Below are 14,570 nucleotides of genomic sequence, written 5' to 3' on the forward strand. Positions count from 1 at the left end.
TAGGATCTTTTCTAGTTCTTTTATAGTTGCTCTCCCCATGCTTAATCTTCTTCTGATTTCCTGGCTGCAGTCCCCATTCCTATCAACGTTTGATCCCAGATATGAGAACTCTCTTACTATTTCTATTTACTATTTCTATTGTCACATATAGAGGTAGATATATTCATTTTGGACTAGAACGGAACTCAATTTCCCCCTTGATGCAATAGCCAACTTTTTCATTCAGTATCTGTGATCATTCCAAAGTTGCAGCAGTGATGAACTCTATGGAGATACCTCTCAGTTATACACTCACAGGGTAATGCTTGGTCATGAAGCATCCAGATGACAGACTGGTTGCTACATACTGCGGATGCCTAGAATGTCTGTCAAATGGAAAGGTTGCTCTCATTTCCATGAATAACTATTTAATTACTTACTTATGTACTTACTTACTTAATTAATTAATTAATTTATATGCCACCTTTCTCAAAGGGCAGAATCCAAGGGAGTTTCCAGAACAACAAATTAAAAATATTTACAAAAAAGTTTTAAAAACAATTTAAAATCCCCACATGGAAACAGTATAAAATAGTTTAATAATTTAAGGTAAAAACAGATAAAACATGCATCTAAACGAGAACCTTTCCCACTTAACCATTAAAAATATGCTTAAATAAAAATGTCTATGCTTGCTGGCAAAAGGAAAGCAGGGAGCGGGACAGCATAGCCTCTTGTGGAAGAGAGTTCTATAGGGTGGGAGCAGCCATTCAGAAGGCTCTCTCTCATGTCCTCACCAAGTGAGCCTGTGATGGTGGTGGGACTGTGAGAAAGCATTTCCCTGATGATCTTAAAGTTCTGTCAGGTTCATATGGGGAGATATGGAACTCTTCTCCCTGACATCCACTTTTATATGCACATAGACGTTTTTGATAGGAGGAAAAGGTTAACCACATCCAGTTATCTAACTTGAGTATGACGTGCAATGGCCAGAGACAGGTGTACAACCCCTTACAACCCCTTCTCTTTTCAAAAGCTTAATAATCAGGACTTAATAATCACAATACTTGAATATAAATATAAAACTGTATATTATTTTATTATTTTGTGTTTGTTTGAAACATTGTACAGTGTGCCCTTTTTTTATGCGGGGGATCTGTTCCGCCCCCCCACATAAAAAACCGCGTATGCCTGAGCCCCATCGAAAGTAATGGGGCTCGTGCATGGTGCGGTGGTGCACACGCACGCCATGTACACCATTACTTTCAATGGGACGTGCCACTCTTTGTGCCCTGCGCGGCTTTCACCATATGCTGAAAGCTGCATATGACGCGGGCACACTTCTTCCTTCCTTTTCTCTCTCTCCTTCTGTGTTGTGTCTTAAAATAGGGCTGTATACATGAGGGCTATGAAAGAACTAAACCAAATCCTAAAGTGCAAAGATATACAGCTGAACACTAAAGTTAGAATCATTCTGGATCGAAAGGACCTAGAAACTGTAGTTCATGCACTGGTAACCTCTCGTTTGGATTTCTGCAATGCACTCTACATGGGGCTACCTTTATACCAGGTTCGGAAGCTTCAGTTGATTCAAAATGCTGCAGCCAGATTGGTCACAGGTACATCTAGGTCGGATCACATAACACTCGTGTTAAAATCCCTTCACTGGCTGCCAATTCGCTTCTGGTCCCAGTACAAAGTGTTGGTCATTACCTTTAAAGCCCTACATGGCTTGGGCCCGAGTTACTTGAGGGAACGCCTCTCCCTACACAATCCACCCCGCACCCTTAGAACAACGAGGAAATTGCTACTCGAACACCCTAAGGTGAGACTGGCAACAACCCATCAAAGAGCTTATACAGCGATAGCGCCTAATCTTTGGAATGCACTCCCGGAAGAGATCCGCTTAAGCGGCACACTGGAAGCCTTCAAAAAGGCATTGAAAACCTATCTCTTCCAGCAAGCATACCCTCCTGACTCTCTGTAGAGAAAGTATTCCCCAATTAGATTAAGATATTTTGATAGTTTATAGTTTTTTTTAGATAATTCTATTGAATAGTTGTAATTTTAATTGAATGTTTTTAATTGTTTTTATATTGTATTATGACATATGTCATAGTGTTAGTAGATGTGAACTGCTTTGATCTCGAGGAAAAGCGGTATAAAAATAAACAATTTATTATTTATTATTATTATTCAAGCCATTGTAATCCCTGTTATCATGTACGACTGTGAGAACTGGACAGTGAAGAAAGCAGACAGGAAGAAAATTAATTCATCTGAGATGTGGTGCTAGAGAAGCGTGCTGAAGATATCATGAACAGCTAAAAAGATAAACAAATGGGTCCTATAACAGATCTAGTCAGAACTCTCCTGGGAAGTCAAGACAACTAAATTGAGGCTGTCATACTTGAGCCACATAATGACAAGGCATGACTCATTAGAAAAGACAATGATGCTGGGGAAGGTGGAGAGAAGTAGAAAGAGAAGAAGATCACATGCTAGATAGACAGATTCTATCAGGGAGACCATGGGCCTGAGCCTGCAGGGTCTGAGCAGGGAGATAAGAGGATAGCAGGGCTTGGAGATGTTTCATTTACAGGGTCGCCATGAGTCAAGATCAACTAAAAAGCAACTAACAACAACACACATGAGGGCAGAATCATGCTACATATCTTGTAGTGAATGTAGTGGACGAACTAAAAACATGCTTAGACTTCTTCTGGCAAAAGAAATGTGACAACTGTGTATTTCTTCGTAGCAGATCCTATAAGGAAGTGACACAGAGTGGCATGTTTTACACTTTTTTCCCCCCTATAAATCTTTATGATGGGAGGTTTCTAAAACCACTGAATAATCTGTCTTGAATCTTCTGATATATAGGTAGATGGGATTTTGCTGTTCAGTCTACTCTCCAATGCAAGAAATCTGGAGCAAGACAAACAATGGCTGTCTAGCTTCTGCTTGAAATAAAAGAATCAGTCACCAGTTGTAACCGACAAGCTTCTCTTACTATTACACTATTATACGTGAAAGCTATTTGAGAAATATAGGCCCGGTACAGACCGCCCAAAAAGGGCAGTTGGCTGGCGCCCTGATTTGCTCCGCAAGGAAGCCACAGTGGACAAACTGTGTGGCTTCCTTGTGGAGTAAAAAGAACTTGCAAAAAGCAGGTTCTTTTTGCAGCACCATAATGCACTCGCAACGTCATTATGGCACCGCAACATGCAGATGCTAGGCATCTGTTGCTTCAAAATGGCGGCGCCCATCTGTACAGGGTGCCACCATTTTGATGTATGGATAGGGTTGCCATACATCAGGACCTCCAAACCGGGACAAATGTTGGACAAATGTAGGGCAACATTTTCAAATGTAGGACACATTTTTATAGAAATGGAGGACACATAAAAAAAGATGATTTTTTAAAAATGTTAATATAAATGCATGTTTCTTAGGCATGCTCAAAATGGAGGACATTTTGGCATTATTCCTAGACAGATGGCAGAAATGTACTTCTCTTTCTGGCCAAACACCCCCCCACCCAATTCTACAACTACATTTCCCACTCCCAAGCAGACATAGCATTTGCAAGACCACAGGCAGTCCCTTGTGCCACTGCAAACTACATTTCCCACTCCCAAGCAGGCATAGCATTTGCAAGACCACAGGCAGTCCCTTGTGCCACTGCAAACTACATTTCCCACTCCCAAGCCTTCTTAGCAATCCCCCCTTCCTCCTTCTCCTTGCACCCTCCAACCCCCCCAAAAACCCATCACCCCCTCTTTTTCCCCAGGTATGTCTCAACTTAGGAGGGATTTATGGGTCAGATCCCTTGCAAAGTATTTTTTCTTTTCTAATGGGGGCAAAGCCTTGAGAAGCCCTGGACCCCTGAAAGAAGAGGAGGGGGGCTTAGAGAGAGAGGGGTAAATAAGGGGGCTAGAGGCAGGGTTGCCATAAGTCAGAAAGGAGTTGGGCACACAACAACAACAATACCAACAACAACAGCAGAGGAGGAAGGGGGGAGGAGGAGAAAAAAGGGGAAGGAGAAAGAAAAGGAGGAGAAAGAAGAAGAATAGGAAAAAAGAAAAAGAAGAGGAGGAGGAGGAGTAGGAAGAAAGGAAGAAAAAGGAGAGGAGGAAGAGTGGAAGAAAAGGAAGAGGAGGAGGAGAAAAAAGATGGAATAACAAGAAGAAGAGGAAGAGGGGAAAGAGGGGACAAAAAAGAACAAAAAGCAGCTTGCCTGCAAAGCCCTCTCCGCTTGGAAGTTGGAGCATGCCCAAATAAGGAAGCAGAGGGCTGGCTCCTTGAGAGGGCTGGCCAATAGAGGCAGGGCAGACCAGCAGACCCCGCCCCCTGCTAGCTCCAGCCCGGCTGCTGCTGCACTCCTGGGTTCAGCACTGTATAAAAGGGAGGCAGCAGCGCTGGTAGCACTGAATCGGGCAGCCACCCGGGAATGGGGGGAGGGCGGGGTGGGGCAGGACCGTGCACGCCCCTTAGAAGGTGGGAAAGTCCTGCCCACTGCCGTGAAATGGCAACCCTATGTATGGAAGATGTGCTAGGGTTGCGGGGCGTCTGTAAGAGACGCCCCGAGGCAACCCTAGCATGTCATCAAGACATGCCACGAGGCCTGTCTGTACTGGGCCTTTGTCATGTGTACACTGAATATTCTCTCTGTAAGCTAAATGTACCCAGTTTTCAGCTTGTCCTCATATCATCTTGTTTTTTATATTACTGACTGCATTCGCTGCCTCCAGTTTGTCTACCTCTTTCATAAAACATGCCACCTAGAACTGGATACAGTGCAATAGAGGTTGGATTAGTGTAGAATAAACTATTGTTTCTCATGACTGATTACAATCTAGTGCTCCTTTTCATTTGTACTTTTGCATTGTCGTCATCATGTGCTTTCAAGTTGTTTCCGACTCATGGCGACCCCAAGGCAAACCTATAATGGAGTTTTCTTTGCAAATTTCTTCAGAAGAGGTATCCCACTTACATTTGAGGATCAGAGACTGTAACATGCCCAGGGTCACCTCGGCAGTTTTCATGGCTGAGCAGGAATTCAAACCCTGATCTCCAGTCACAGACCAATGGCTTTCTGTAACTTCTGGATATGCATTGGTAAATCTATCATCAATGCATTAGATTTTATATTCTTCAGTAGAGATTTTTTTATTTGTTTCTGTCTATTGAATTTCATTTTGTTTCAAGTCGCTTTCTCATTCTATCAAATACTCTTAAAACTGCAATCCTATACACAATTAGGGGATGAGGTGGCTTAGTGGTTAAGATGCCAGTTCTGAGGATGGTAAGACTGAAAGGTTGGCAGCTCAAGGCCCAAATGCTGAATGATGGAGTGAACTCCCGTCACTATTCCCAGCTTCTGCCAACCTAGCAGTTTGAAAGCATGCAAATACAAGTAGATAAATAGGTACCACTTTGGTGGGAAGGTAACAGCGCTCCGTAAAGTCATGCTGGCCACATGACCACCGGAGTCATTTTTGGACAACGCTGGCTTTTCGGCTTAGTAATGGAGATGAACACCGCCCTGTACAGTCGGTTATGACTAGGCATTTGTGTCACTAATTTTAGCTGTTGTGTTTCTGGACCTTCTTACTGCAGAAATATATGATGGGTTAAGTAGCAAAAAGCTGTTAACTAACCATCCTCATAATTCCAGTAAATTTACAAATAGTATATAGACCTACATTAATATTATTTGAAGGGTGATTATTTGAATAGATGTCATATTGAGGATAGTGTTTCTGAGCAGGCACAAGACATATAAATATGTGAATTAACTGACAACCATTCAAAAAACATCAGTAAACAACTTGTGCTTACTGGTATTTTTCTATGATAGAATTCACAAAGCAGTAGTATAAATAAGGATATTTAAATATTAGTGTTTAGTTCACTATGCTTCTTTTTAATGCTTCAGAGCGAGGAGGAAAACTGGTCCTTTTCCTTCATTTTCTAAACTGAGATTTAAAGTTCACAAATACAGTTATGTATCCAGAAGAAAAACACCTTGGTCTCTTGTTTGGAAGCCAGAGAGAGCACCTTATTCAGAGACTCTTGGATAGGTTATTTTTCTTGCAGAGAGACATGAATGAGCATAGGTACTAAATGCTATGTTTCATGTCAGTGTTATTGACAAGTATAGTACGCACACTATTGAAATGGAATGATAGCTGACAAAAGCAAATTGCAGACCTATAAGAGATGCAACAACACTTCCTGAACTCCAACCAAGCTGCTCTGTCAAAGTACAGGCAGTGTTTATTTCCTCTAGACAGTGTGAAGCCACAACTTTTGTATCGTGACCATATTGAAAGCCTCAGCACAAAGATCCCAATCATTATTCCTGCAGTTAGAGGCTATGTTATGTGCCACTCCAAAGTAGCTTGGGTTCTGAGTTATTACAAAACCTTATCCATGGTACAGAAAGACTCTATTGCTTGAATCATTTTTTAAGCAATAGGTAAAGTTGAACCACTGTTGAAAGTTTAGACAAGAGAAAGCATACTCACTCCATGACATGACTTAAGTAAACCAACCTGGAGTATCAACTGCTTTCTATTAAAAGAAAACATTTATAATAGAACAGACCATGGTGTTTTACCTAACAAAAATGTTAGAACCCACAAATAGCATTATCTGGAAGCGAGTTCTTAAACCTTTTTGTTACTGAACCCATTATATAGTTCTGCAAAATAAGAAGATCCAGAGACACAATAGCTAAAATTGGTGTATACAGTATACATCACCCTTCAAATAATATTAATGTAGGCCTATATATAATTAACAAATTTACTGGAATTGTGAGGATTAATAGTTAACAGCAATCTTACTCATGTTGTCAGTGGACAACCTATTATGTTTTGCCTTATGGTCACCGTAAGTCGGAAATGACTTGAAGGCATACAACACAACATACAGAGGTACATATGAAAAGCAGCTCTGGATTGCAATGTGCCAAATGGCTATTGGGCAGTAGTGAGGGGTGACTCTGGTGGAGGATCTCTCAGAGGCAACAGCAGTGCACCTCAGTTAACATTTGTTAGTACTGTGCACAAGGAGACATGGCAAACTCTTTTAAAATGTCTTTTGCCATGGAAACCATGTGATGAGACAATCTAGAATGAAACAAGAAATAGTGACACAAGATGAAACTCACAAGGGAGATGGCACTCAATGAGCCACTGGGGTACAGTATAAGACATTACAAGTAGTGCTGTGGCTAATGACACAACAGATTCAAGTCAAAAGGACATTCAGCTGTTCATGTGCTCAAAGGTGAAAGGAAAGTCCAAAGCTGCACAACACATAGGAACATGGAATGTGAGAAGTATGAATCAGGGAAAGCCAGATATAGTAAAACAAGAAATGGCATACATAAACATTGCCATAATCAGGGTGAGTGAGATAAAATGGACAGGAAAGGGACATTTTGAATCACATAATTTACACAGGGTTTTACTCAAGAAATAAAAATCTAAGAAGAAATAGGGTGGCATTAATAGTGAGGACAGATGTAGGATGAACAGTCAAAGGATATTATGCAAAGTCTGACCAAATTAGGCCAATAGACTTCAGGGAAAACCCATCAATATAACCATAATCCAATTTATGTTCCAATTACAAAGGCAAAAGAAGAAGAAACTGAGAGTGTGTGCTGGAGTCCAGGAGGAAATCCATCACATAACCTAAACAGGCCTTGTTGTTAATCATTGGTAATTGAAATGCAGAAGTAGTAGGAAACATATGAAAATCAAAGAATGTAAGAAATTAGGCCTAGGATTAACAAATGAAGCAGGAAAGCTATTGATTGAATTTTGGAGGGCAACACAAACACATTCTTTGAAGAATCAAAGAGGTGACTGTATACATGGAACTCATACAATGACGAATACAGAAATCAAATAGACTACATAATTGGAAGGAGAACATGGAGAACCTTTACTCTCTCTGTACAAATAAGATCAGGAGCAGCTTGTGGCAGATTGCATAGTGGTTTGAGTGCTGGACTATGACTCTGTGGAGACCAGGCTTCAATTCCCAGCTCAGCCATGAAACCCGCTGGGTGACCTTTGACAAGTTACATGCTCTCAGCCTCAGGGCAAGGCAATGGCAAACCTTCTCTGAACAAATCTTGCCAAGAGAATCCTATGATAGGTTTCCCTTAGGGTCGGCAGAAATGGGAAATGACTTGAAGGTACATGACAATAACAACATCATCAACAACAAAGAATGCTAAACTAACCATCCTGCCAAAACACAACCTGAAGAATTTAAAGATAATGTAAAAAAAAAAAAAAGCGCTATTAAACCTAGTTGACTGGGAGCCAGAAAAACTCTGAACTGAAACCAGGGACATTGTCAGGAAGGAATGTAAAAAGACACTATTTGCAGCCAAAAAGAAAGAGAAGCCTCCATGGATGACAGATGAAACTTTTTAAACAGATGAGAAGCAAAAATTAATGCAATTGTTCAGTGACATGTGCCCAGAGACACGGATGAACTACTATAATAATCACTACAGAGAAACAGAAGATCACAACAAAAAAGGAAGAACAAGAGGCCTCTTCCACAAGATTGGGCAAATCAATGGGAAATTTAAGCCAAGAGTGGGGATGCTTGATGACCAGCATAGGAACACATTAAATGATTAAGGACAAATAAAAATGATAATGGAAACAGTACACAGAACTATATAAAAAAGATGAAAGGATGACAGATTCATTCAAGGAAGAACCATTTGAAGATGAGCCTACTATTTTAGAAACTGGAAAATGAATTCAGAGCACAAGGGAGAAATAAACAACCAGGAACAGATAGCATATCAATAGAGCTACTTCAGTCTATAGAGACAGAATCTACTCTAGTTCTAATAATAATAATAATAAAATAAAACTTATATTTATATCCCGCTTTTCTGTGACAAGACAATCAAAGCAGCTTACAACATGTTAAAATTCACATTTACAAATTTATGTCCCAAATTCCCCCCCTTAAAAGAGGATTAAACAAGTTACAATTTAAAACATCTATTATAAACACAATAAAAATACAGCAAGGACAGAGCGGTGGGCTGATACATGATGTGAGGGGCAGTCATTCTGTGGCCGGGCACTTTTATTCAGGAAAGGCCTGCCGGAAGAGATCTGTCTTGACAGCTTTTTTAAAACTGTCTAAGCTGGCAATTTGACGGATCTAGTCTGGCAGACCGTTCCATAGTTTGGGAGCAATTGCAGAGAAGGCCCTCTGGGAGGTAGCAGTTAGTCTGGTATTTAAAGGCTGCAATAGGTTCCTCCCAGAGGACCTGAGGGTACGGGGTGGATTATATGGAAGCAGGCGATCCCTCAAATAGGTTGGACCCAAGCCATGTAGGGCTTTAAAGGTTATAACCAACAATTTGTACTGTGCCCGGAAACTAATAGGCAGCCAGTGAAGAGATTTTAAGATGGGTGTTCTTCGGTCACTCCTAGTTTTTCCGGCGACCAGCCTGGCTGCCATATTTTGCACTAATTGAAGTTTCCGGACTAGGCACAAGGGTAGCCCCACGTAGAGCGCATTACAGAAATCAAGTCGTGAAGGTACCAGTGAATGTACAACAGTTTCTAGGTCCTTTACTTCCAGGAAAGGGCGCAGCTGGCGTATCAGCCGAAGCTTATAACAGGCGATCCTGATCGTCGCATTCACCTGATTTCTCATGTGAAGCGACGGATCTAGGAGCACCCCCAGACTGCAAACACAGTCCTTTGTGGAGAGTGTGACCCCATCTAGGACTGGAGGTTGCAACCCTATACCTGGTGTGGGGGCCCCTACTGTAAGTACCTCCGTTTTGTCTGCATTCAGCCTGAGTTTGTTTTTCCTCATCCAGCCCATTACCACTTCAAGACACTGATTGAGGGGAGAAATGCCATCTGTTGTCATAGCTGCTGATCCGGACATGGAGAAATATATTTGGGTGTCATCAGCGTATTGATAACACCCTGCCCCATGTCTGCAAATGATTTCCCCCAGCGGCTTCATATAAATGTTGAATAGCATCGGGGACAGTATGGCGCCTTGAGGGATGCCACATTTAAGCTCCGTTTTCGAGGAGCTACTGTCCCCGAGCATCACCCTCTGGAATCTACCCGAGAGGAAGGACCGGAACCACTGGAGTGCAGTACCACTGATTCCTAACTCTCCCAGGCGTTCCAAGAGGACGTTGTGATCTATTGTATCGAAGGCCGCTGAGAGGTCTAGAAGCACCAACAGGGTCATGCTTCCTCTGTCAATGCCTAGACGAAGATCGTCAGCCACAGCAACCATGGTAGTCTCCACCCCATATCCTGTCCTGAAGCCAGTTTGAAATGGGTCTAGATAATCGGTTTCATCCAAGATGACTTGGAGTTGAAGGGCGACAGCCCTCTCGATCACCTTGCTCAAAAATGGCACATGGGATACAGGCCTGTAGTTCTTCATATCCAGGGGGTCCAGGAAAGGTTTTTTCAGGAGCGGTCTAACAACCGCCTCCTTTAAGCAAATTGGAACACAACCTTCCCTAAGGGATGCATTGATGACATCACTAAGAAATGCCATCAAGGCATCACCCCCCTGGATGGCCAGCCATGATGGGCAGGGATCGAGGGGACATGTCGCCTTCTTCACATTTCCAAGGATTTTGTCCACATCATCGGTACTCACAAGCTCAAACCGATCCAGTTTAACCTCAACAACGGGTTCTAACCAAAATCTGTCAACAAATATGGAAAACAACAGAATGGCCCAAAGATTGGAAATGCTCAATATACATTACAATCCTTGAGATACAATCCTTGGGAAAAGGGATACCAGGAATTCCTGTAAACACAATACCACTGTATTAATCTCCCATGCAAGCAAAGGGATGCTCCAAACTCTACAACAATGACTTTTATCATATATGGACCAAGAAAAGCCAGCTGTCCAAGCTAGGTTCAGGAAAGGAAGAGGCATTAGGAATCATACTGCAAACATAACTGGATAATGGGGTGCACCAAAGAATTTCAGAAGAAAATCAGTCTGTCCTTGATAGATTATAGCAAAGCCTTTGACTGTGTAGATCACAAAAAATGATGAATTACTTTTAAAGAAATGGATGCACCACAATACTTGATTGTCCTAATGTGTAACTTGCACTCAGGACAAGAGGCTATCATCAGGCCAGAACACAGAGAAATGGAATGGTTTCCAACTGACAAGGGGTTAGTCAAGGCTGCATTTTATCTAATAAATGGGTCCTAGAGCAAACCAAGCCTGAAAGCTCCCAAGAAGCTAAGATTATTAAACTGAGACTGTTGTATTTTGAAATATCATTAGAAGACATGACTCACTAAAGGCAATAATGACTGATAAAGTAGAAGGCAGTAGGAAAAGAGGAAGACCTCCTCAACCAAGGAAGCTATAGCGACAAGTCTGCATGTTCTGAGCAGGGCTGCTGAGGATAGAGTGACTGGGAGGTCTCTCATATAGGGTCACCATTAGTTGAAGCTGACTTGACGGCAGTTAACAACAATATGTGAACACACAAGCCAAATTTCAACACAGTCTCTTGCGCCAAATACAGAGCCCAGTATTGAAGTTGCTCTTCAGAAACTGTCTACCGTACAATGCAAATGTAATCACCTTTTGCCATCCAGATGTTTTGAAGTACAACTTTAAGAAACTGCATCCAGAATAGTTAAAGTAAGAAACAGGAATTGTAGGTCAAACATCTGCAGAGCCAAATAGTTATTTGCTATGTTGTTGATCATTAATGGCAAACTTGATGGCAACCACAGCTGACCCATGAATAAGACACTCCAAGAACCCCAGTTCTCAGCTGTCCTGCTCAGATCTTGCAACATCCAGGGTTGACATTCTTCACTGAATCAATCCACCTGTAGAACAGTCTTTCCCTTTCCTACTGCCTTCCATTTACTATTATTATCCCTCTTCAATAAGTCATGTCATCTCATGGTATGTCCAAAGTATGACAGCCTATGATGAGTTTAAGCCTAATTTGCTTGTCTGAGTCGTGCACTGCTGAGAGCTCAGTATCGAGTGTACATGTGTATCAGAGTGGTTGCCCAATCTTTTGGTAGGAAAGCAAGTCCAATCAGGAGTCCAAGGTAGCCCCTATGAAATCAATTACCCTTGTGGGATTTAAGACAGATTTGCTGGGGTTCACCCTGAGGTCCAAGTTGTGAAGGAAGGTGAGGGTGGTATGGATGTTGTGAGACATATGGGAAGTGGGCACCAGCAGCCAATCATATAGGTAAGGGAAGATTTGGATGTCTAAGGTTTGTAGATGTGAGACCACTATGGCCATGCATTTGGTGAACACTCTTGGAGCTGTGGAGAATCCAAATGGAAGCACTTTGTGTTGATTCAGGGGATCACCTATCATGAAGTGAAGAAATTTGTGATATTGAGGTCAGATCGCGATGTGAAAATATGCATCCTTTGGATGCAAACTAATCATTGACTCTCAAGAAGGGAAGAATGGAATGAAGAGTGACCATTTTGAATCACTTGGGTTTGATGCAATTCTTGACCTCTTGAAGGTCCAATATTGGCTGGATACCACCATCTCTCTTGGTGGTAAAATAACGGGGGGAAATAATGGAGGGAAAATGTTGTGTGTGCCCCAATGGGAGGAATACTTGAGAATTCTATGGAATAACCCATGTGTATGATGGTAAAGACCAAAGAGTCTGTGGTGATGTCTAACCAGGTGGGAGTAATGGTGGTACAACATGGGGGCCTAAAATGATAAGGGGTCTATGTATGGGAGGTCCTGGATGGGGTGTGCTGGTGTCCTCAGGAAGAAGGGGAAAATGCAACTCAGAAGAGGAGGAAGATTTCTTAGAGGCCAAGAGTTGGAATTTTGAGGATTTGAAGGCCCTTCTTTGAAAGGAGGAGGTTTGAGTGCCAGGGCAAGAAGCAGGGGTCCTGGAGCGAGAGAAAGGTTGAGGAGACAGTTGAAGCTTCTAATCTGGTTTTTGGAGTGATGTTGTTGCTTCTGGCTATATAGGCTGTGATGCAAGTTTCGGAGAGGTGATCCAAGGAGTCATAATAATAATGATAATAATAATAATAATAATAATAATAATAATAATAGTTTATTTCTATACCGCCCTTCTTGAAATCAGGGCGGTGTACAACAGGAACAATCAATACAATTAAAATACATTAAAAACAATACAATAAAAGTCATCAGTCGTAGAATGGAATAGGCCATCTCTATCAAATGGAAGGTCCTCAACTCTGCATATAGTTTCATCTGGGAGATCAGAGAGTACCTTAGAGCACATCATGTCTATCAGACTGGTTTTGCTGGGCAGCCAACACTTGCTTCTGGGGGACTGGGAACAAAGGCTGCTATTCTGTCCCACAGGAATTTTTGACAGGCAGCCATGCAAGCCTGAATGTTAGCTACTTTGATAGTGTCCAGGACTGCAGCCAGCACACACAGACACATGCCAATAAGGAAGGCAATTAACTATGGAGCTGGAAGTAGTCCACAAACCTTGCAGGAAGAGAGAGAAGAAGCAAACCGAAAGCCAAGCCAAAGTCAGGATAACAGAGGTCACAATAGTCAGTCCAGTCCAGGATCAGGTCAGCCAGAAGGTAGCAATAGTCCAGTCCGTTCCAAAGTCAAGAGTCAAGGTGCAGGCAGCAGCCACACCAAAGGATCATGCAATAAACTCTGACATTGAGTTGGTGTCTCTCTGCTCATTAAGTAAGGGAAACTCTCCCCGTGCCACCTGAGGCTGATTTGCTAATTGCCTCTCTGCAATCCTCCTGGATCTATGCCTGCAAGCACTCTCAGCTCTTCTTTGCTTAAAGGAAGGCACGTCCAGGCATGATTCCTCCCCAGAGTCACTGCTAGGCTGTTGCACCACAGCAGGAATCCCACCAGCACTAGGACCTGGCTGAGCCTCCTCCTCTGGGGCTGGGAGAGCGCAGCTGGGACCTGGCAAAGCAGGATTAGCACCTGGTGCAGCCTCCATTTCCCCTTGCACTAGAGGAGCTGCATCCTCCTCCTCATCCTCTGATTCCTGCTCTTGGCTGGCCATGACAGATAGAGAGGGAAGCAGAAGAATAAAACTTGCACCCAAAACCATCCAGGTGTCTACCCTCTTTATCAACTGGTGCAGAATAGGCTTTCCCAGAGGACTTAGACTGGGGTGCTTCTACCACAATGAAGTTTGGAGCTGTGTGGGTAAACAGAAAAGATACATTATCAGGCTGCATTTTATACAGATTCTCTAACTTCTGTGATGCAGGAGGAAGAGAAGGTTTTTGTCATGAGTGTTTCATGACTTCATGCAAAATAGGCAGCAGGGGAACCATGGCAGGAGTAGCAGCATGAGAGTCCACTATTTCAAAGTCAGGGTCAGTCACCTGGGCTGGAAGAGACTTGACTTCAATATTGAGAGCTTTGGACATCCTCAGCACTTGTCCTTGGATGGAGAGGAGAATTCAGATTCCTCAGCAGCAGCTGAAAGAGAAGAAATGACTGGAGAGGGTGAAGTAGGTGAGGATGAGTTGGAGTCATAAACATCGGATCCAGC

General features: G+C 42.5%; 1 protein-coding gene across 15 annotated transcripts in view; it reads right to left on the reverse strand.

Moving 5' to 3' along the window:
* RALGAPA1 (Ral GTPase activating protein catalytic subunit alpha 1) overlaps nucleotides 1-14,570 on the reverse strand; it is a 241,084-nt gene that overhangs the window by 104,865 nt on the left and 121,649 nt on the right. The window lies entirely within an intron of this gene.

The sequence above is a fragment of the Sceloporus occidentalis genome, unplaced genomic scaffold (genome assembly GCF_023333645.1).
Source record: "Sceloporus occidentalis isolate IW3139 unplaced genomic scaffold, rSceOcc1.0.p SCAF_4, whole genome shotgun sequence".
NCBI lineage: Eukaryota > Metazoa > Chordata > Lepidosauria > Squamata > Phrynosomatidae > Sceloporus > Sceloporus occidentalis.